Here is a 22760-nt window from a genome sequence, read left to right as displayed (position 1 = left end):
AAAAACTATTGATAAATTTTGAGCTTCACAATATTTTTTGTGGAATGTCAAGTTTTGCAGAAATTTTCAATTTTTTATTTATAAAGTGGAAAAAAACCATACAGAGCTTGAACCAGTTTTTTTTTCAAAATTCAAACTTTGAAAGTTGATATTGCCTTTTTTTTTGTTCAAAACGTTTCCTATGCTTTCAAAATTTTTGAAATTGAATAGGTAATTCTTTTTTCTGCAGAGTACTCAATGTGAGGTCAAACTAAAATTAAGTGAAAAATTGAAACCGGCGATTTCGACAATCAAGATTTTTATTACTTTTCACATAGCTTCTAAAATGTGACCAATGGGAAATTCGGCTAAAAAAGCATCGCATCCGCGCCTTGTTTTTTTTTTCGCATTACCGTCGATTTAACCATTTCGCGCCTTGCCCGAGATGACTCTAAGTGCACATGCAGATGTTACGCGGCTCGCTTGATTGGGTTGTTAACGTAATATACGTAAAACGACGTTGCTCTGTATTGCATCTAAACGAAAGAGGACAGCGAAAAAGAGCCTGATTGTCGTAAAGTGGCGCATATTACGCAATTAGCATAGAAGTAGCATAGTGGACGAGAACTGCGTAGTTAAACAAGTGGACACAATTGATTGAAAGAGGTAATGACTGCTGTGGGGGAGCAGACCGCGGGAGATCAGTCGCGAGGTAATTAATCGGCGCTGAGCGGCGGACGAGGTTCAGGGGTCAGTAAATGTTATAATTGCCGCCGGTCCGCCGTCGACCCGTCGTGGCCACGGTGGACGCGCGCGTGCGGGTGTCCACGCATTGATACCGCACACCAAAGTTATTACGACGCCTGGAACAGATGCCTATTGCCTATGGCCTGTGGGAGAAGCCAGTCTGGCATATTGCCATTATTACTTGGCTACTCTAAATGACGACCGTGTTCTTCTCTGTAGCATACGTACGTATACAGTAAGTCTTATTACTTACTATAGCAGCACGTAATCGGAGAAGGAGACTGCAGCATGGCACAGAGCTTCGATAAATATCGACGCATTAATTTAGAAAAACTTTCAAAGATGATGGTTCAAGCACCCGGTACAAGGTGACCGAGACGAGGGTTGCGAGGTGTCTGGTTTTTTGTTTCGTTTTATTGGCCGAAAAAATGGTTCCGTGGTGGTTAAGAGATCTCTAATGGGTTGGGTAAGTGTTTATGGTTGTTTAACGATGTAAACAAATCGACGCGTCTGTGTTGTGGATGGATGAGATTGAAAATTGCACCATGTGGGTTATCTGCGAGGGATCAAGAAAAATGTCAAAATTTTAGATTAAGTAAGAAAAAGAATACTACATAGATACTTACGCAATTCTCTTTGGACACGAATCGTTAATAAGTTTTTTTTCATATGGTTTTTCTGAAAAATTTTCAACATGAAAATTCTCAGTAGGGAAATTCACAGCTGAAAAATTCTCATCTCGGGAAATTCATGGCACAAGAATATTCTGCAATGCAATGAATGCACAAGGCCTGAAATAACATTTATTAGATAAATTATGAATTACGAGCAAATGTTACCCATAAACCTTTATTTAAAAAATAAAATAAATAATACTCAATAACATAAAAATTTTGTAATTAAAAAATGCTAAAAAATTAAAATTTTCACATCCCATAATATACTAAATTAGAATTACCCCTCTAAATTTTTAATTTCCAAAATAATTCTACTTTTTTAAATTGACATTAATTTTTCTTTTTCTTCGATGATTTCAAGTTCTCTTTTTGCATTGGACAACATTTCTGATTTTGAATACGAATTTCCATTTTCAATATTCGAATATTGTGAAATATCGATCCTTGAATTAGTTTTATTCTTTTCGTTTCTTATTCATGACTTGAGATCGTCACCTCGCTTGCATTGCGGTTCTTGTGTAATTATGGATGAATTTGCTAATGTTAACTTTTTTTAAAAGTTTTAATTGCTCCATTTTTTCAACTGCAATTAAATCATTAATTTTTATATTTTCAGTCGAAATGTCCCAAAAAGATACTGTTACCTCTGCTATTTTGTTGTAAAAGATACAACTTTTTTTTATTACCGTTTTGCCATCAATTGTAAGTGATTCCTCATCCGAAATTGATTTGACAAATCCTACAAAATTTACTTTGTTTCCGGTCATGTCGATGATAGAAATAATTATCGATGTAAATATCGAATAAAAATTACCAGCTTTTACAATTGCATCGAATTTTTTGCTGCAGTCATTGAAGCATACAATTATTCGCATTGTGTCCTGATCGTCAGAAAAACGGAAATCAAACCATTCTCCTTTTGATGGATCTTTATGTTTTTACATAACCTTGAATTTCCCAATTAACCATACCCTGTTTTAGATCTCAAATTTTAGAAAGCATGATCTAAGTTTTGGTATCTATAGCAGAAGAAATATGAAATTAATTATTTTGCAGTCTAAGGAAATCACGTATAATCAATTTCAAATGTAATGAAGCAATGCTTAATTTCAGTTGAAGAAATTATTATAACTTCCTTCGACTTTTTTTTTTTGGAAAATTGGAGAGGGGAATTAGAAAAAAAGTTGTGAGGAACCTCGAAAGACTATGGGAAAAATTTTGATTAAAATTTTCAAATTTACATTAGAAACCACAAAAATAAGTTTTGAATAAAAAAGAAGCATTTTTTTGTGATGAATTTTTATATCATTATATTTACTTATATACGTGTGAAACCCGTTTTTGAATTTTATTCACTTTTCTAGGGCGTTTTGCATGACTTACCTCACAAAAATGATCGATTTTGGACCAATTTCAAAATTGTGTAAAAATACGAGTAACCTATAAAAGTTGAAAAAATCTCAAAAACGACTTTCTTACTTTCAAGTGTACATAATAATATAGCTAATTGTCAGCAAAAAAATTTAAAAAACTATTTTTTTTTTCATTTTTAATGTAAATTTAAAAATTTTTACACCCAGTAGAAAAGTTTTTTTTTTTCATATGATGGAACAAGTTGGAAATCCAAAATTCTCCACAGTTTTATAACATTCCCTCACAACTTTTTTTTTCAAATCCCATCTCCAATCCCCCCCCAAGCCAGAAACGGTCTATCGTGGTGTCTAGTCGTCTACCCCCTCCCTCATTATCACTTTGTATCTTTATTAAAAGAATTACCAACTATTTCTAAGTTCAGGAATTTTGTTCGATATTCTTTGAAAGCTTTGTACGATTTCTTCGGTTTTAGGTTTCGCACCTTGCTTTGTTATAAAATTTTGTGACTTGAGTAATAATTTGAAAAATTGGAAAATTTTATGACGGTGTAGGTTCTTTGCATTTTCTATATCCGCCGTTAAACCTATTTCGTTCAATCGAAAATGAAGTAAGAGACCAATTAAATTTTCTAAAATCATTGGTCCTCGGAAAAGAAGATCGTTGAGTGATTTTCCGAGGATAGAAAATTTAATTGGTCTCTTACTTCATTTTCGATTGAACGAAATAGGTTTAACGGCGGATATAGAAAAGGCCTTTCTTCAAATGGTTTTGAATCCAGTCAATCGTGACTCAGTTTGATTCCTTTGGTTGAAAGATCTATCAAAACCGCCGACTCTCGATAATTTAATATTTTTTCGTTTTGCAAGAGTGCCGTTTAGCGTAATATCTTCGCCGACTCTACTCAACTTGGTCCTCCAGCTACTTCTTTCTTCTTCGAATGATCCCGGAAACAGTCATTGGCTTATATTAGTAAAGTTTGTGATAAATTTTATGTAGATAATTTCGTAACTTCTGAATCGAATTTAGAATTCGCTTCAAAATTATTTTACCATTTGAATGCGAAGATGTTATCCGCTTCGATGAATCTTCAAGATTGGACCTCCAATTCTCTTGAATTTCTTCGAAGACAGAATCTTCCGCTTATCGATTCGTCCTCTCCTCCAATCAGCATTTTAGGCTTAAATTGGAACCGTTTCGCCGATACTCTAAACATTAAAATGCAACAAATTTCGTTAGAACCTTACGTAACTTAAAAACTAGCTCTGAGTTTTGCCGCAACGATATATGATCCACTTGGATTACTCAACCCTAGGCTGTTTATACAGGAGTGTTGGAAGGGCAAGTAAGAATGGGATACTCCTCTCAACGCCGATTTAACCGCAAGGTGGATAAAAATCGTGCGTGATTTACAACAAATTTCGAAAATCAAAATCCCACGTCGTTACTTTGATTTCAATTTGAAAAACGCCAAATTTTTGTTAAATATTTTTTGCGACGCCTCAAAAGATGCCTATGCGTGCTGTGCGTACCTTTGTTTTAGCGATAATGCTGGTAACTTCGGTTCTTCATTATGCTACTCAAAAATGCGTATCAAGCCAATCGCGAACCAACCATCTAAAACAAGTAAAAAGGTAGTTGATTTTGAGAATCAGAAAATAGTTATTCCGACGAAACTTCCTCAATCTGATTTATCGATCCCGAAAATGGAAACATACTTCGATATTTCTTCGTAAACAGTTTAAAGTTGCTTTAGATTCTGTTACGTTATGGACTGACAGTACTATCGTACTTCAGACTCAATTCGTCAAAAATTTTGTCGAAGTCGAGATCGATCAGAATGATCTTTTTTCATTTCAATATGCTCCCATACTTTTACATGGTACATACTCACATATTGAAACTCGCAAAACCGATTTCGTCATTTTCGGAGCACTTTGCTTGATTACTCTTTTTTTTAAAAAGTGAAATTGTCTATAATATGCTTACTTACTTAATACTTAATTTAATAATTTTACTAGATGATAAAAAAATGATTATCATCAATGTGTCGAAAATCAGTGTTAGGTAGGTACTCGGTTCTTGAAAACGAGATTTTAGTATATCAAATAAGTAAGTAAATTAAAAAAATGAGTTAGAAGTTGATAGGTATTGAATCGCATGTTTTTCTAGAAACTTTTCATTTTTCAGTTGTAGAAATTTTCAAGAAGTGGAGGAATTGAAAAAAAAATTGTCAACTTATTTTAGTCTTACGAAGGCAAACAGCTCCTGTAATGAAATTTGATCACTTTTCGACACACTATTCATTTTCTTATGTCGTTTTCTAAATTACAATAATATTTATTTTTTATTAAAATCTATTCGTGAGCTCTTGCCTTTCAACTTTCAAGTCGAGCAAAAAGCAATTTGACGAGATTTTGCTCATTTTTTTCATCCTCTATCCACTTTTTGATCAAAAATGTATTTTGACTTTTTCTTTTGAAAAATGTATTTTGCCTTAAAAAAAAGTTGTACCTGGTTGTGTCCAATCCATTCACCAGACCCCGTATCATGTACATTGAAAAAATGATGAAACCATCTTTTTATCCTCCCTGTTGTCCTGCAGTCTATGATTTGAGAACTACGAGTAGGTCGCGATCACTTGCAAATTTCACATCTTCATATCGTCATCGTTGGATTGTACTTTTCGTCCAACCCATCCAAATCATACATAAGCAACTTGGAAAGCACAGACTGGAGTCCTACTTCGAGTACCAGCGTCTGCCATAGGTAACCGGTAGGTACCTAGGTTTTATTTATAGTTGACTATGATACGACGCGACGCGCCGGATGGAAATTTTCTTAAGGTCTGGTTTCATGTTTGGACAAGATCATGTACGTAGTGCTAAGTCCATCTGGATGTGCACGTGTGTTGTACGACTAGTACGAGTATAATAATTTCGATATCGATATACGACGAGTTGGATCATGGATGGAGTTGGTCGTCGTCGTCGCGTCGTCGTAGTGGTGTTGTGATGCCATACGCGTCCAATCCTTCGGCTCGGGCTCGGCGTACGGCGCTCGACTTGGGATTGAATTTGTTTTCTGCGGATTGAAACTGGTTTGTTGGTTTGTGCCCTTGACCTAAGTAGTCTGGATGTGGAAGCTTTGCCTGCTTCATAATTACATATACGGATTATGTGTATAAGCATAACGTAGTATGACGATGAAGTTACATGTACGCCCGTCCAACGTCTTCCTACCGCCTTTCTTTCACTATATATTTTTTTTTACTTCCAATTTTTCTCTTTCTAATCTCGTTCGCTGTATCTTTTTCTAATACGTATATTACGAGCTGAGCTACTACTACGATACGATACGATATACACACAATCGTTAGCTCCAAAAAAAAAAAAAATCGGGTTATTCGAAAAGACCAATATAACCAGGTCCCACTTTTCGTGCCGTACTATACACACGGATAATGGTAATAATAATTCGTCCACCGAGCAATCGGTACAGTTTTAAAATACGTATAATAATAATAGCCGAACTTGATAGTTTTTCATCAACGTGCTAGTTATTATTACTATATGTATGTACCCTGTTACACGTCCCCTTCTCATTCGTTCGTATTCCATGTCACCCTCCTCTACACCCTCACCTTTGAGTTGCTTATTCGATTGTCTCCTGTCTCTCTCTCTTGCGCTTTTTTACTACATCTACCTGTATCATCATCGTTCATCTTAAATATTATGTTCAACATCTGCTCGGGTTATTATCGCTGTAGGTTATTTAACTCGGCCTTTTAAATTGTTTTTTAATTGTATGTCCTCTCCCTCAGTATCTCTTTCGTTATTTATTATGTACTGATGTAGTGATGAAAAAAATCTACAAATTTACACTCGATGTTGGTTTTCTGGGTATTTTGCATCTAAAGGATTGTCTGTTGTTTGTACATACGATCTACCTGTTAATTTCTTTTTGTGCAGTTGTGGGAAGGGGAGAACTTCATAGTTGTAAGGTCAAAATATTCAAATCAGAAATTAAGAAAAGACCATCGAAGGGAAGCATCACAGGCTTTCCCTGATACCTTTTCAGCCTACACCATGTTGCCAAATCTACCTGCGCTGAGGCCTTCTGTTGAGGTATAGTGTATCACTGCAGTAAAATGAGAATAACGTTGGACTGACAATGAGTACAGCTTTTTGAGGTATACCTTGCAATATTTTCCTCACTATTGAGTGTGATTGGTTGATTCTGATGAGAAATGTCAATTGTAAAGGAAATTTTAGTTGAAGCTCGTGGAAGTATTTTAGCGATTTTGTATATGAGACCAGGGTGCCAGATTGAATCAAATGCTTGTTACATATCCAAAAAGGCTGCTACAGTACATATATTCTTTGTTTTCGAAACTGTTTTGGATGAATTGCGTATTAGGTGTCATTTCTTTATACGTATTTTCTGATTGAAAGTGTCTCATAATTTAATTTGGGTTTGAGGGAAGAATAATGTAGATTAGGGGGATTGCCCCCCCCAAAAAAAAAAGTCAGCAGATTTTGACCAAATTCAGCAGAGACCTTCATTCTGAGTTGAAAGTTACTCAGAAAACAGTTTAGATCCGGAGGTACCCCTGGAGGGGAGAAATGGAGCCCCAAAAAGAGGGAGTTTTCGAAAAAAATTATGGTTTTGTGGGTTTTTCACTCTGTCGCTACCCATCCTAATATTTTAGGAGAAACCAATTTTTGGGTTCTACTCTTGAGTAGTTGAAAATTTGCAAATGGCTTATTTTTGAATAAATTCGTGTTTTGAGAATGTTTTCTTCCCAAAATAATTTGGATTAATTTATTGATAATATTGAAAGATACCTACATAATTATCATTCCTGAAACTGGGGAAATATTTTGGAACGGAGTGGTGTCAATTTTTGGATTATTTCTGCCAATTCTAAAAAATGGCCAAACATTGGAATTTTTTTTTGAAATTTTCAATAATGACTAAAAAATCGGCACAATTGCGTTCTAAAATTATTTCCCTGCTTCAGGAATTATATCTTTTGATGATTAAGCTCAACCAATGCAAAATATTGGAGAAAAACAAAATTTTCAAAAACCGAATTTATCCAAAAATAATTTATTTGTAAATTTTCCACTGCTCTGTAGAACCCTCGAAGCCCCAAAATAAGTTGTGTGGCGACATAAAGTGAAAAAATCCATGATTTTTTCAGAAATTTCTCATCTTTGAAGGGCTTATTACTTCCCTCCAGGGGTATCTCCAGAGCTGAAATGTTTTCTGAGTAATTTTCAATTCAAAGTGAAGGTTTCTGCCGAATTTGGTCAAAATCTGTCGACTTCATGAGCAGTCCACTCTTAGGAAATGTCCTCAGTGAAGTGGTCCTCGATTAACTTGCGTAAATGTTTGATCTCCTTGAATCGTGCTTCCTTATCCTTGACAGCTGTACTAAACAATGGATGCTTCATCATTATACAGATTTTTCAGCTGTTTTACACAAATGTGACAAATTTGTCCGCATATGCAATGCCAACGATGCTGATTTGAAAGAATGATCTGTTGAATTGTAGCCACTGATCCTTTTTACCGCATCCACAAAAGTTTCATAAAATTCGGGCTTCAACGTTTCAAACATGGTATGTTCCTTGTTCGAAATTTCATTAAAAGCGATTAATACCCTGCCAAACTCTCTGATCTCATTACAAGCTTTATTGCATCTAACTGCTTTCTAAAAGCACAATTGACGCATAAAGGCGCAAACAATTGATAGGTAGCCAATTCGTCTTCATGAAAATAAAATAAATGAATAATTGAAAAACCTATTAGATCATTACCGCTCGTTTCAGTTGAAAAATGTCAGATATTTTAGAAATATCAGATTTTCGACCTTTTGAATTTTCAAAAATTCGTCTAAAATATAAAAATCAACTCGAAAGGCTAAAAATGTGATTTCATGAATTTTTCAATGCACTGTTTTTGAAAATCCAAGCCTCGTATATTTTGATGGCAATGTGGTGGGAGGGGTTTAAAGGTTTCCTTGTTAGATGAGTTTCTTATTCCTCATCGATGTACTGTCCTATCGTTAGTTGTAGTACCTATTCCCAAACGTGTTTTTTCTCCGAGCAATCAATATTTTCCCGCCAAAACACCACCTACTCGTTCTACGATAAATTCACCTAAGATCGTCAACCCAATGAACGAAGTAAATAAGGAAAAAAAAACATGAAAAAATAGCTACTCATCTATTCCATCGCACGCCATCCTGTTCGAGGCGTATTAAACTTCTCGATTTAAAAAAAATAAATAAATAAAAAATACACACACACAACCAAATCGTCCAGATTAAATTTCCGTGTAAAATAAAGTAAGGAAAAAAAATCTCGAAAGCCAATAGTGGTCCAACCAGTTTAGTTTTTTTTTTGTCATCCGAGATAATAAATTGGGTCGTTTAATATTCGCGCATCGCCTTATCGAGCTGGAAAATTAATTATAAAATAATTTAACATTCGGTGATAATATATGTTGAACAGTAGCTACGCATGGTCCATCTCCATCTAATGCCAGTTCACACCATCGTAGTAGTAGTGAAAAAGACGAAGACGCAATGAAGGCAGACGAAGTGGAGACTGTACAACACGCAGAGTATACGTGAGGGTGATGGCGAAGAGGTGAAGGCAGAGGAAAACTATACCGTACCATAAACGAATGCAGAACCGCTTTCAGCCTGTTCTTCTTGTACCCTGTGCTCTGTGCACTCTTTTCCTTATATACCAGTTTATTTGCCCCCTTTTACTCTGCTCTGGCTTAAACCACAGCCTGAGCAACCTGTGACCCTATATATGCGCGCAAGTGACTCGGATTTAATGCAGTGGGCGATCGAGGCAGCCACGAGGCTTTACAAATCACGTAAGTTGGTAGCACAAAGCTACTATAATTTCAAGCCGTTTACAACACAGCCAACAACAACTTTTCGCCTTTCTCTTCTCGTCTCTGTCTCACTCACTCGTTCATCTTTTTTCCATCATCGATTGCCCCGGCGACCCCCCTCCCCCCTTGCACATCTACTTTTATAAGGTTTACTACGCTTCTTTTCAAGATATCTTCCCTGTATACATATAGGTTTTTTCTCTCTTCTAACTATAAAGAATGATTTACTACAGACGGAAATTTATTTGTTATAGGTAGACAACTGGATTTGATTCAATGTCTAGTCTTTCCCCTAGAGTAATAGCCATTACACGACTTATGTTAGTACTATACCTATACCTATATCCTTTCTTTACACAAAAAAAAAAAAAGGTTCACCTATTTTGTATACGAATATTTTATTAGTATTTTTGATGGATTATGATATTACTCTATGTTCGTCGTATATACGTACAATTCGTTTGTTTAATCACGTAAATTAAAAATCACGCCATCGAGTTTCCACTTTATAATATAGTTGGTAGCCTAGGTCCCCAGACAGGGGAATAAAGAATCACGTAAATCGCGTCAAACATCATTTAATATCGCTTTTCTAGTCTATTTCATCCCCCTACCTTGGACCCTGTTGACGACAAAATGTATTTTTAATACCTATGTGGCTCGGTTGCAGCAACGAACGACGAATGCATTTCATCATAATATTATAAGACGAATAGGTAATAGTGTAGTTATGAGGAGGGTGCAAGGGCGGGAGGAGAAAAGAAGACTCGAACAAAATACAATTTACTATTTTTCCACTCTCTATTGTTTGTAACCCATCCATTACACGACGTTTTCTTACATTAATAAAAAATGAAGTAGAAAAAAATATAGTACAAAATACGAAACTTGTACATTATAAATAACCTGTTATTATCTCGGATATGGCTTTCCTCGTCGTTTTATTTCGGTTTACCAATTTAATGACATACATATGAGAGGAGCGTAAAATAATGATGTTTTTTCTACCATACCATAGGTGAGTTGCTATTATTGTTTTGATTTTTTTTTGGATGGATTATTTTGCTGTATGGTTTGAAAATTGGAAATGGCGGGCTGGAGATGAGTTTTATAAATATTTTGGTTGTTTTTTTTAAGGTTTTGAAAAGGTTAGGAATATGTGCATACATGTACATAGTAAAAGCACTGAAGAATTGATAACGACCTCTGTCCACTTTTTGTAACGTTTCAGGTGAGGAAACAGTCTCAAAGGCTGTGAAACATCTTCCAACTTGGAGATCGAGATCTCTTTTATGTTGCAACGATCCCAAATGGCGCTTGGTGGCAATCAAATTGCCAATGACCAAAAAAAGATAAAAAGTTGACAAAATCTGCGCAATATGAAAACGCTTGATTCAAAATCCAACCTGACAATTTATATGGTTGAACTGGAAAGTTTTCAGCCAATTGCCATGTTGGTAGTTTGAATGGAGGGTTATTATTTGCTTACAAAATTGCCAGTTTTCTGTCAGAGTGTTGCCAATGTACATACTTACAAAGTACAATCTTGACTCACAATTTTTTGCAAATCATCAATATTTTAGGTGGGCAAAAAGTTGACCATAGCCACCATAGGTAAGTCTTACGTTATTCATCTAACGTCACAAGAAACAATCGATCAAATCGATTAAATAACTTGGACTAAGTTTTCAATAACGAAAAATTGAATTTTATTTAAAATAAAAAATTCAGAAAAAAAATAAATTCATCGAACATAACGTATTTACATAACAAACAAAGATGTTTATGCATCAAAAATTCAAGGAGTAATAACTCCAAACGTATACAATAACAAAAACGAAAATTTCGAGCTTAAATTTTTAACATAGCCGCGTATTTAAATTATTCGTAAAAATCGCGCATACTTTGGCGAAATACGTAACCGCGTATTTTTCTCGATAAATACGCGACGAATATTCGAACGGAAAAAAACTTTTGTAGACTAGAATTTTATTCTGAATCTATGTATGACCAACATACAGTTGTACGATGTTCACGTTCGTCGTATAACGAAAATCTTTACAGTAAGTATTATGATTTTTATAAACTCTTAAAAAGAAAATACAATTCAGAATTTTTTAAAAAAATTTATTGAAAAAAATTATACATAAATAGTTAAACATACATTATTATAACATTAATAGGTATATTGTAACATTATTTACACATATAACTGAATTTTTGGTGATTTGTAAGGATAACTTGCTGATAAAGACTGAAATTGCAAGGTGGTGACCATTTTGGTTCTTTAGCAATGGTATGTGGCCTTCCGAGTGCAACTATTTTACCAAGCTTGGTTTTACTTTTCCCTTGCAAGCAAAGACTTTCAGCAACAGGAATGATGAAATTTTTCAATGTTAACTTCAACAATTGATGCAATTCTTTGAAAACAATCCCGGAATTTACAATGGAAGACATCAGTCGATGAATACACACTTTTTTCCACCATTTTCCTGACTTTCATCCTACTTCCTAAATCATAGACTGACATTTTTTGATCTGATAGGTCGACTCCACCCCATTTGGGTCATGGCTGGACAATCAAATTTTTCCAGGTCACCATTTTTCATTTTGCACCTAATTTTGACAACTTCAGGTCCGTGGCAGTTAGAGAACACATTAACCTCTTTACAGTCTTGCCAGTTACTTGCTGTACTTCCATTATTATTGACTTGAAATGTAGCATCACCTTGAAATTATTAGGAAATTCCAGGTACCAACTTTTCAGCAATATGGAACCTAAAAATACAACTTGAGTAAAAAAAAAAATTGATAAAATCTATCACAAGACTGCTTTAATTTCTAATCTTATATGACAGCTACCCTTGGCAGTAACTAAATTATCTGCAATTTTTCACAACTGGGCTAAAGGTTTCTTCATAATCAATACCCTCACGTTGGTTATAACTAATCACAACACTTATCTTGCTTTAAACTTATCTACACTTCCATCCGCTTTGGTTTTGACTTCATAAACCTTTTTTCATGGAATTGCTGTAGCTCCTAATGATAAATCTACAAACTCCTTTCCATTCGACTTTCTTGTTATCAGCTGCTTTTTCATAATGAAAGGAATTGATAGTCCATGGTTCTTCTTGTTCTCATTGCCGAACTCTTCGCCATGAGGGGGGGGGGACTGCCAATACCACCTGTCATTCTGGTCTTATTTGTGTGTGCATTAATGATCGGGGCTACAAATTTTCAGGAGATTCAGTTGACAGAAACATAACAAAATCATCATACATAGTATTTTGATTGTGAAATACCTTTACAGTCACATAATGATTTAATTTTTGTTTTTTGAAACATCATCTTTGCTATCTCAATCGGGACTATCGGAACTATCTGAATTAGCTGAGCTATAGGAACTATTCAAACTATCTGAACTACATATTTTGCATCATCATCTCCTTCAGTTATGATGTTTTTTATCAGTAGGCAAAGAGGTGTGCTAGTTTTTTGAATTTGAAGAAGAAGAATTTTATTGAATGTTGGCTCAGCCCAAAGGCTTTTCACAACTTTTTAAAAGATAGGTAACATTATAGGTATAAAACCTGTAACAACTTGGAGGCGTATTGTCCACACTTCGGCTTTTATCGAGCACAATACCGCTAGTGTCAGTCGTTGGCTGAGGCAGTGGCGAGGATGACGTCGGTTTCATATTCTGTTTGGGCAGTTCCAAAAATGTACTCTCCAATTCGATTTTAAAAATTTGTGCCCGTTGCGGCATACCATCATCGTGTCCTGATAAATTAGGAAAATTGATAGGGCTAAGTTGTAAGGATTACCAGAATAATCTCAATAAAATGATGATTACGTACTAGAATAACATAAATTGAGATAGACTAAAAAAGAACTTATTTATATAATATTTAACTAAACAATTAAGATAATTATTTTGAGGATTTCACAAGATGACGTTGTGTGTGCTCCTGCGCATTCAACACCTTTAGGTTCCAGATGATAGTAGTTTCTTGCATGACCAAAAGTTTGAGAATTGCAGCACTGCTTTGGTCCCTGATTAACAAGGTATTTACCATATCTACTTTGATGATGGTATGATAAATGCTTGTTATACAGAAATAGGTTTACAATTACAAAATAATTGGCAAACTTTTAGGATAGGAATGTCTTTCTTCTTAAGGTAATCAAGAATCTTGTCATCCAAAATGGAGCATGGGACATTCTTGAAGACTACTGAGAGGTTCTTCTCATGTGGGTTGCGAAATGTGAAGTATGTATTGTTGTTTACATTTGATCATAGATTTTTGTTGAGGCTAGTAAATCATCGTCATTAGTCAAAAAGATCTTCAATAAGCCATTGGATGTTTTGGTTGTGAATGGTCTTAAAACCACTTTCTCAATTTCGAAGATTTCTGGGATGCAAATTTTCACAGTGTCCTCTTGCAGACTGTTGAAGGTAACATTAGTGGCATCAGCATTCTTTGGTATTGTAAATTTGTTGGATACTGTTATCTTTTCTTTAGAGGCCCCAGTGACTTTTCATACCATCTTCTTTTTCAGAGGGAAGGTAAAGCCATCAGATGACACATTTGTAGGTGCATGTGTTAGCGGTTTCCAATTTAGAAGTTCTTCCAGTAGGTACCATATCCTTTTTCTTGGAAGTATCTGCCATAACACTATCAACTTTATTGCTAAGCATTGATTTATAATACTAGCTCAATAATGAGAGAGATGTTTACATCCCACAAATGAACACTGTAAATCAGTTTGAATGGTAATCTCTCCACTGGACTTGTAAGTCCATGTAGCTGGGGAATGATATTTGGTGACAAAGACAGTTAACTTCATAACAATGAAATCTAGTATTGCCAGTTGTTTTGATTCTTCTTCCTGCTATACTTGTTCGACAGTCATTCTGGTTTCCTCGATGGTGTAGTCTTCATTTCTTTTCCAAGCAAATGGCAAATGCCTTTCCCGCAATTTGGTGATTTCTCATTCCATTCATCTGCAAGAATTCTCGCTTGTTGCTGCTACATATATAAGAACCAGAGATTTTCTCCAATAAAAGATCCCAAAGTGTATGGGCACCTTGTTAATCAATGTCTTTACCACTTTTTCTATCAATTGGCAACTGTCAGCTCCATTAGATGGTACTGCATCGCGTTGTGTACTGATAACAAAAAGGGGATAAAATTCAGATATTGCAGTATTTATATGGAGAATTCGCTGTTTTTAATTAGCAATATTTAGAAAATGAAATGTGGTAAAGAGTTGTTTTTTTCTTTACATGAAGTGTGAACTTCACACTTTTCAGGAATGTACTTTTTTTCTTACTCGGAGTTTTTCATGTTAACAAAAATCACGTAGAATGAAGGCTTTTTTCAGCTGTTATCATACACACAATTTCATTTTAAATGAATAAAAAGTTGGAGAAAATTATTCAACTTCATTTTTATCAAGACACATTACAACACAATCAAAATTCCAATTTTTCATTAATTTTTTTTCATAAAAAATTCAAAATTGTATGCATGATAACAGCTGAAAAAGGCCTTCATTCTGCGTGGTTTTTGTTAATAAGAAAAACTCTGAGCAGGAAAAAAGTAGGTACAGTCCTAAAAAGCGTGAAGTTCACACTTCATTTGAAAAAAAAGTAACTCACTAACACACTTCTATATTTTTTAATTAATTTTTGAAAAACGTGAATTCTCCCATAAGAGCAATGTAATTTGAAAATGTTATCCCCTTTTCGTTAGTTTGGATATTCGCCACCAGATAGCGATTACTTTGATGACAGTTGCCCATAGATTATGTTCCTTTCTCGTGAATTCGGACTGAACACTCATGAAGAGGACGCTAGTGGGCCCCTTGTTCCAGCTTCTTCAGAAGGGGCTTTTCTTATCAATTGTAATTTGTATTTTACCAAAACATTGGTTTACAAGTTAAAAATGAAAATATGATTAGGTCATGATTAATACGCAATATTGTAAAAATAATGTACATCAAATTAATTTTTTCATTTTTAACCCTTGAAATGAATGCTTTTGTAAACGTTGATAAGAAAAGCCCTGTCTGCTCACTAGCACCCTCTTCGTGAGTGCCAGGTCCGAATGGAGATGTTTTGACTTCAAGTCTTCATCTCTAGAGCATTTTTATTGGGTTAGATTGAACGAGGTGAGAATTTTCAAACTTGTTCAAAATCGTTGAATTTAAATTTCAATTCAATTATTCAATTTATTAGGCATTTTAAATAAAGCTTAAGAGATGTTCACTCTACGGTGTCTAAATGAAACTGAATTTAAATTTGATGAAAAGCAAAAAAATTCTGATTTTCTGAGTAGCAACTTACCTTTGTTCCCCTCATTTTTCTCTCTCTAGTCTTCGATTAGTTCGATTATGTTTAGTATAGCGAAAGCGATGTTATGATTACTGAGATTATGACGCTGACGCTGAGAGGGATCCGAGAAACTGTTGTATCAATAGTCGAATTTTATTTATTAATTCATCACAATTAATTCCTTGTTGCCCGGAGATTCCAGCAATAGCTTCTATTTCAGTTACTGTGGATGAAATCCATTCAGGTGTGATTTGTATAGCATCAGCAGCTCTCTTTTTAGGACTAGATAGTTGTTGCTTCCGTGTTACACATTTATTAAACAGCAACTGAACAAATAGAAAATGGTACAAAGTATTTATAACATCAGAATTTTTACCAGTGACGGATTCGGAATTGTTACCTTCGCCAAATACTAACATAAGGTCCTTAGTCGAATACAAATAATTCAAGATACGTTTAGCATAACGAAAATGAGTAATACTATAACAATTCTGGTATCTACTCAGTAAATTAACAGGAAAACTTACATCAGGTCTAGTACCATTCGAGATATACATTAAACAACCAATTAATTCACGATAAGGTAATTTTTGATACGACGTTTTATTATACAACTGCAAGAATGATCCCTCCCCCTCTGTTCACATTCGTTGAACTCCAATTCTGTTCTTAACATATCATAATACTTAGACTTTTATTACGGTGCTTGAAAAAAAAACTTACAGATTACAGGTTAAGCGCATAATTAATAAATAATTAACCATTGATAATGTTGTAATCAAATTGAACTCTAGTAGCTCCCAAGATTAATTTACTTTTCGTAATTTTCGCTTTCGCCGATATATGTTAATTTATCTTCGGATGCAATAAAATTCAAACTCGATGCGCAATTAACCATACAATATCCCTTTACACGAGTTTATTGTAGCCTATAGTACGAGTATATTGTAAGTAGTAGGTTTTTTTTTCTCTTCTCCAGCCATATAATTTCCATTTCGAATTTACTCGCGCCTTTTTTTCCTTCTATTTTACAACTGCGTCGAGTTGACCATTAGATTTTATTTGCTGATACTCTTCGTATGTACGTTTGCTTACATCCTCCCCGTTGCTGTTGCTCTATGCTCGTGCAGCTTCCAGCATCCAGCCGTTACATAAAATTAGTATATGTACATAACCAGCTCTATCCAAATATACGCGTAAATAATTGCCAGTTTGCCATCTTCATCTTTTTTAAAACATTTTATGTACTCGTTCTGCGGATAGTTTTATCTTTAGCATCGGGTTTAATAAAACGATAGGATGAGGAGGAAAAAATCACCGCGGTTGTGTCGTTAATTTGCGAATAACATTATTTTAAAAGATGTTTCTCTTTAGATTTTTTTTATTGCTGTGCGTAGTCCATATGGTTGAGGAAAGGCGCCATGTTTTGGTTATTTTTCTGCATGCTTTACTGTGCCAGAGGTATTGCTGTGCTTATGACTCGAGTAGTTTGAATAATTATTCTGAGTTTGGTAACTTTTTTGTGGTGCAAAAATACGTCACCAGTCACCTTAGTCAAGCAAGTGCATTTTTCGACTTTTTGAAGAATTTTTAAAAGAAATTAAAGGGCTTAAAATGATAAAAAAAAATCAATATTTCACCAAATTGGCACAAAAAGCTGCAATTTAATATTTGTGCAATATTTTCGATTCTTTGGATTGGTTGAAAGCACTTGAGAATCGCTTTGAGCAGTTCTAAGAGCGTCCAAGCAGAATTATGAAAATTGAAATTTCCACAAAATTGGACACTATGGAGCTGGAAAGCTTAAATTTACTTTAAACCCGAATTCCGACATGCTGAGTTGATTAGAGGCGGTTTCAAGTTCATTCAATCAATTCGAGTAGTGGAATATACGACAGACGCATGCCAAATTTCATCCTAGTTTAATTTGGTAAAACTTTGATTTTTCATATTTTTAGCTCCAATTTAATTTTTAGCAGTTCATCCGAAATCGAAAAATTCACGTTTGCCCTTAAAATTTTGCCCGGTGATGTATTTTGTGTGCTCTTTTTATTTAGCTTTTCATAAATCAAAATGTTTATGTCGATTGCAGAGTGTCCACGAGCCTGGAAAACTAGGAAAATTTGGAAATGTGGTCAGTCTGGAAAAGTCAGGGAATTTTGGAATTTACAGCATTTTTTACTCAAATATCAGGGAATTTTGTAAAAGGTTACTTCAAACAGATTTTTCCATTTTATTGTAATTCATAATAAAAAAATTTACCTTCGCTTTGCTCAGGAAATTTTTTTGCAGGTCGCTTTTATCCAGAATTGCCACATTCCCAAAAAGTCTTGCTTTTTTGCAAAAATTGTTGAAGTCTTGCATTTTGTCAATTTATAAGTTATGAATATCATTAAAAAATGTCGCTTTTTCGCAAACTTGCTCAAATGTTTCGCAAATGTTTCGCTTTTTTGCTAAAAATAGTTAAAAAGCCCTGTCTTTTACTGAAATTATTGTCGAAGTCTCATTTGTAGTCAAAAATAGCAAAAAGTCTCTCTTCCAGCCTAAATTGTCAAGAATTTTTTTTTTTGCGAAAAATTGTTGGAAATTGTGTTGTTTTTTGCATCCAAATTTCCAAGAATTCGTACTTTTTTCCAATAATATGTAGTTCTAATGTGTCCTTTTTTCGCCATAAATTGCTTTAAATAACTTTCTTTTGCTAAAATTGTCAAAAGTCTCGTATTTATTGCCAGAAATCGCAAAAATTCTCGATTTTTGGCCCAAAATTGCCAAAAAAATCGTTTTTTTTCAATCAAAAAATTGCAAAATAGTCTAACTTTAAAAACAGTACGAGCCCTGAATTTTCAAAAAATTATTGATCAAATTTGAAAAATGTTGACATTAAAAAAATGTACTCTTATTTCTTCATGAAGCCGTTCTATTTTTCGAATTATGAATTTTTCAAAACTTTTTCCCTCGATTTGCTCGGATCATTTAACATGCTCTTTAAAACTTTAGAAAATAGAATAATTGAACCGAAAAATTACAAAAAAAATACTCAAACCAGAAAAATGCGAATTATTCATATAATTTATGTTCGAAAAAAAAATGGATCACTCCCTTTTTAAAAATTTTGATATCATCTATTGAGCTTTTTTGTCCCAAAAATTACATTTTTATCGGAAAAATGACATGATTACCCCCCCCCCCCCCCGCCCTCCTAAGGTCCAACAGAATGGCTTCGATTCGCCTCTGGACATAGAAAACACGAACGTTAGTAGAGGGGGAGGGGGTCCCACTAAAAAACATTAAAAAATTTTCCACCAAGTTTAAATAAGGACCCTCCTATTGAGCAGACAGTCGTTCTTGGAAAAAAAATGACACAACTGTAGACCTATTAACGATATTTGGTGCTCATGATGTTCGAAAAAATGTGACCCCCATCTGATCACATGTGTAATTCATTTTTCAGGGGTCTGGATAATGGGGAGAAATTGGTCTGGAAAACCTGGAAAAGTCAGGGAAAATAATTGGTTACTCCCTTGTAAACGTTTCAGTTTCAATTTTTTTTTATGGGTGAGGAGGAATTTTTACTTGGATTGCTGAAGTTTTTCTGATTAATTTTTTCACAGAAATCAGCAACACTAAAACGTAGGAGCACAACAAATTCATCAGAAAAACTTCATACATTAACTTAGTTGGTTGAATTTTCAACTCGTTTCATCATTTTGAACCTTTTCGCCTCCTTTTCCTTCCAACGAGTCTGCAAAAGTCACCTTAAACCACAGTGCAACGCACCAGATGCATCTTGCAGAAGTGCACATGCATACACACCGTTCACGTACGTTGCATTTTGGTAATCACTGAAAATAAAAAGATGAAAACAAGTAATACGCCAGCATTGAACATTAAGCTACTGCACTTCTGCCACATGGTCAATGACCTGGCAATCATAGGTTTGTTTGTGTTTTCTCCTTTATTAACACACGCATCGTAGTTATACTCCAGCACATAGTGTATCTTCGTCTATCTCCGCACGTTCACCGCCTTCCCTGCCCTGCCTAGTCTCTCTTTTTAGAAGCAATCAGCTATTATCTTATCTGGAGTACGGCAGAGAGCGAGATAAAAACGGTAAAAAAAACCTACGGAGGCTGGAGTCGTAACGCTCCAGAAGAGGATGGAAGATTGTACGAGGTTTACATGATAAATTACACGCAAGTGTTTGACATGGTCCAGCCTTTTGCTTTCGCTGCTGCTGTCATCTTTTTCTGTTCTTTTATTACTCGTATCTGTTGGTCTTTTTTTATGTCCTTGTAATTGGTGATCCCTGTGTGCCAGGTCCCGAGAGTGTTATTAATGAGTCTTCACGCTAAGTATTATCCTCTTAATAAACAAACTAGCTTTTTTTCCTCGGGCCCCCCGCCTGCGTACGCCTGCTCTGCGTATACGCTTTACGAGAAACAGTAGCTACTGTATTTTTATCAGATAAAATCCGTGAACTCGAAACCAGTTTTGTGTTTTAGCTTTTGTTTTTCTCTGTATGGTTTTTTTTTTACTCTTCGCCTATAAGTGTAGTATATTCGAGTAAGTTATAGGATCGGTTGGGTGGTGGGGGTATTTTTTACTCGAAGTAGGTCATTTTATATATGTATGTACTTATGGCATGGCAGCTCGTAGCAGATGAGATTTGAGAAAAAATTTTCATCTTGAAAATTTCGTAATGCTTAGTGGAGGTTTGTCGAACATACGTTTTGAGTGACGTTAGTACGAGTTGATAGATGTTCAATGCTCATATGGCGAAGCGTGCAATATTTATGATTTCTCGCGTCTCTCTTCCCCACTCTGTCTCACCCCAGCACGCGTTCTGTAGGCAACCTGACATCTCTACGCGTAATGCGTTGATTTTTATTTAATATTTATTTTTATATGCGAGATTTATGTACGCAGCATTCTTTTGAAAGCTTCATATGCGCCAGGACCAACTCGATGATTTTAAATAGAAATTATTTATGCAATTCGTGACCTATTTTTATTGCAGTGTAAGGAGTTATCGCGCTTCGACGTTTTGAAGTAATTGAAAATTACGATGGTCGATAGGTTATATTATGACTCGGGTGCTTGATTTGCATTTCGTAAATGCATATTAAATTAGGTGCATACAACGTGAGGAGGTTTCTGGGAGTGTTCTTTTGAGAAATAAATATCCACGTATCTACATGTGTACTTGAGATATTAATGCAGGTGAAGAGGGTCGAGGGGGACACTTTAAACATGAGTAAAGATTGAGATAGTAATACTATCGTTTTTGACCTTTATAGTCGTGTGAAGTCTGATGTGAAATCTTCTCGACTATTGAGTGTCTTTAACTCGAAACTGAAAATAAACATTATGTGTGAAAAAACGAATTATTTACATGCAAAATTTTCAAATAGGCAATCAAGTGAAAAATGAGAGACTTTCCCAAAAAATGTGTTAGAAATTGAGAAATTATTATTCGGAAAAGATTTCTTAATTTTTTAAAATTAAATTCAAATGAGGAATTCGAAATTGTCGTTTCGACGTTACTTGGAACTAAAATTTCTTCTGCTGAAAATATTTTGAAAGTTGAAGAGATCTCTTGAAAAAATATTTTTGGAGTCTCATATGGATTCGAAAACATGTCATTTTGAAATTTGAGATTGGAGATTTCAAATATAGTTCTTGAGGTGAGTGGAAAATTGAGCTTCTATGTCGAATAAAAATGCCTAAAATTATTATGATTTTATAGTTTCTTTTTTTTTCTAAATTCAAAACTTTACTTAGTTGAAAAATTTTGTGTTGAAATGAGGTGCCATAACCTGTTTATTATTCATGTTTTTAAAATTACAAAAATGTCTTTTTTCAATTTTGATGTGCAGGGATTTTATTAATTTTCGAAAATTGAAGTTTTCTAATGATTTTTTTCACAACCTAAAATTTTTATATGTATTGAAATTTTTTGGTATCAAAAATTGTAATAATTGTTTAATATTATGGGATGTTTTCAAGTCCTGAGTAGACTCTCAATAAAAGGCTGTAAAAATAGATTTCTTCAAATTTTCGTTTTGATCACATATTCATTTTTTTGGTTGTTTATTTATCTGATTTCAGAAATCGTGTTCTCTGTTCTGGTTCCGAAAATCACGAAGATGTGGAAATGACGTTGATGTTCGGTAAGTAACTTGATAAAATCGCAGCAAGTTCTAAAAAATAAAAATCGCAGCAAGTTCTAAAAAATAAATTGAAAATAACGAAATAAATAAAATTAGGTATAACAAAAATTATTCAGCAAAATTCAGTGATGATTTTTTTTTTTTTTTTTTTTTTTTTTTTGAAAATCTCATGAAAAAGTTGAAATGTAATTTAGTTTTTGCAAATTTGATAAAATGTGCTCGTGATCTGCTTGATCGATTTGACCCCAATTTTTCGAACAATTTTCTCTGTCGATTGAAAGAAAACCAAAAATGTACACAGTAGTTCTAAGTTCAATTTTTCGAACAAATAACTCTGTCGGTTCAAAGAAAACCAAAAATGTACACAGTAGTTCTAAGTTGGATTGAAACCGCCACTAATCGATTCTACTAGTGAAGAGTAGGATTCAAACGGGTATCTGAATTTTTACGTTGATACAATCGTGAAAAATTCGAAGATGAAAAACATCAAGACATCTAAATGACAAAATTTTTCCTAAATTTTTCATGTCAGCGTCAGACTTAATTTCTTTTAACGAA

General features: G+C 34.4%; 1 long non-coding RNA gene across 2 annotated transcripts in view; it reads left to right on the top strand.

Annotated features, from left to right (window-relative positions):
• The window catches only part of LOC135841164 (uncharacterized), a 264305-nt gene that overhangs the window by 148918 nt on the left and 92627 nt on the right, over positions 1-22760 (top strand). For both annotated transcript variants that reach the window (XR_010557852.1, XR_010557851.1), the window contains one exon: positions 22141-22202. This is a non-coding gene — a long non-coding RNA (uncharacterized LOC135841164). The remainder of the gene's footprint in view (positions 1-22140; positions 22203-22760) is intronic.

Source organism: Planococcus citri, chromosome 3 (assembly GCF_950023065.1).
Source record: "Planococcus citri chromosome 3, ihPlaCitr1.1, whole genome shotgun sequence".
NCBI lineage: Eukaryota > Metazoa > Arthropoda > Insecta > Hemiptera > Pseudococcidae > Planococcus > Planococcus citri.
The sequence above is the reverse complement of the archived record's forward strand: the minus strand, read 5'-3'. Positions and strand labels throughout refer to the sequence as shown.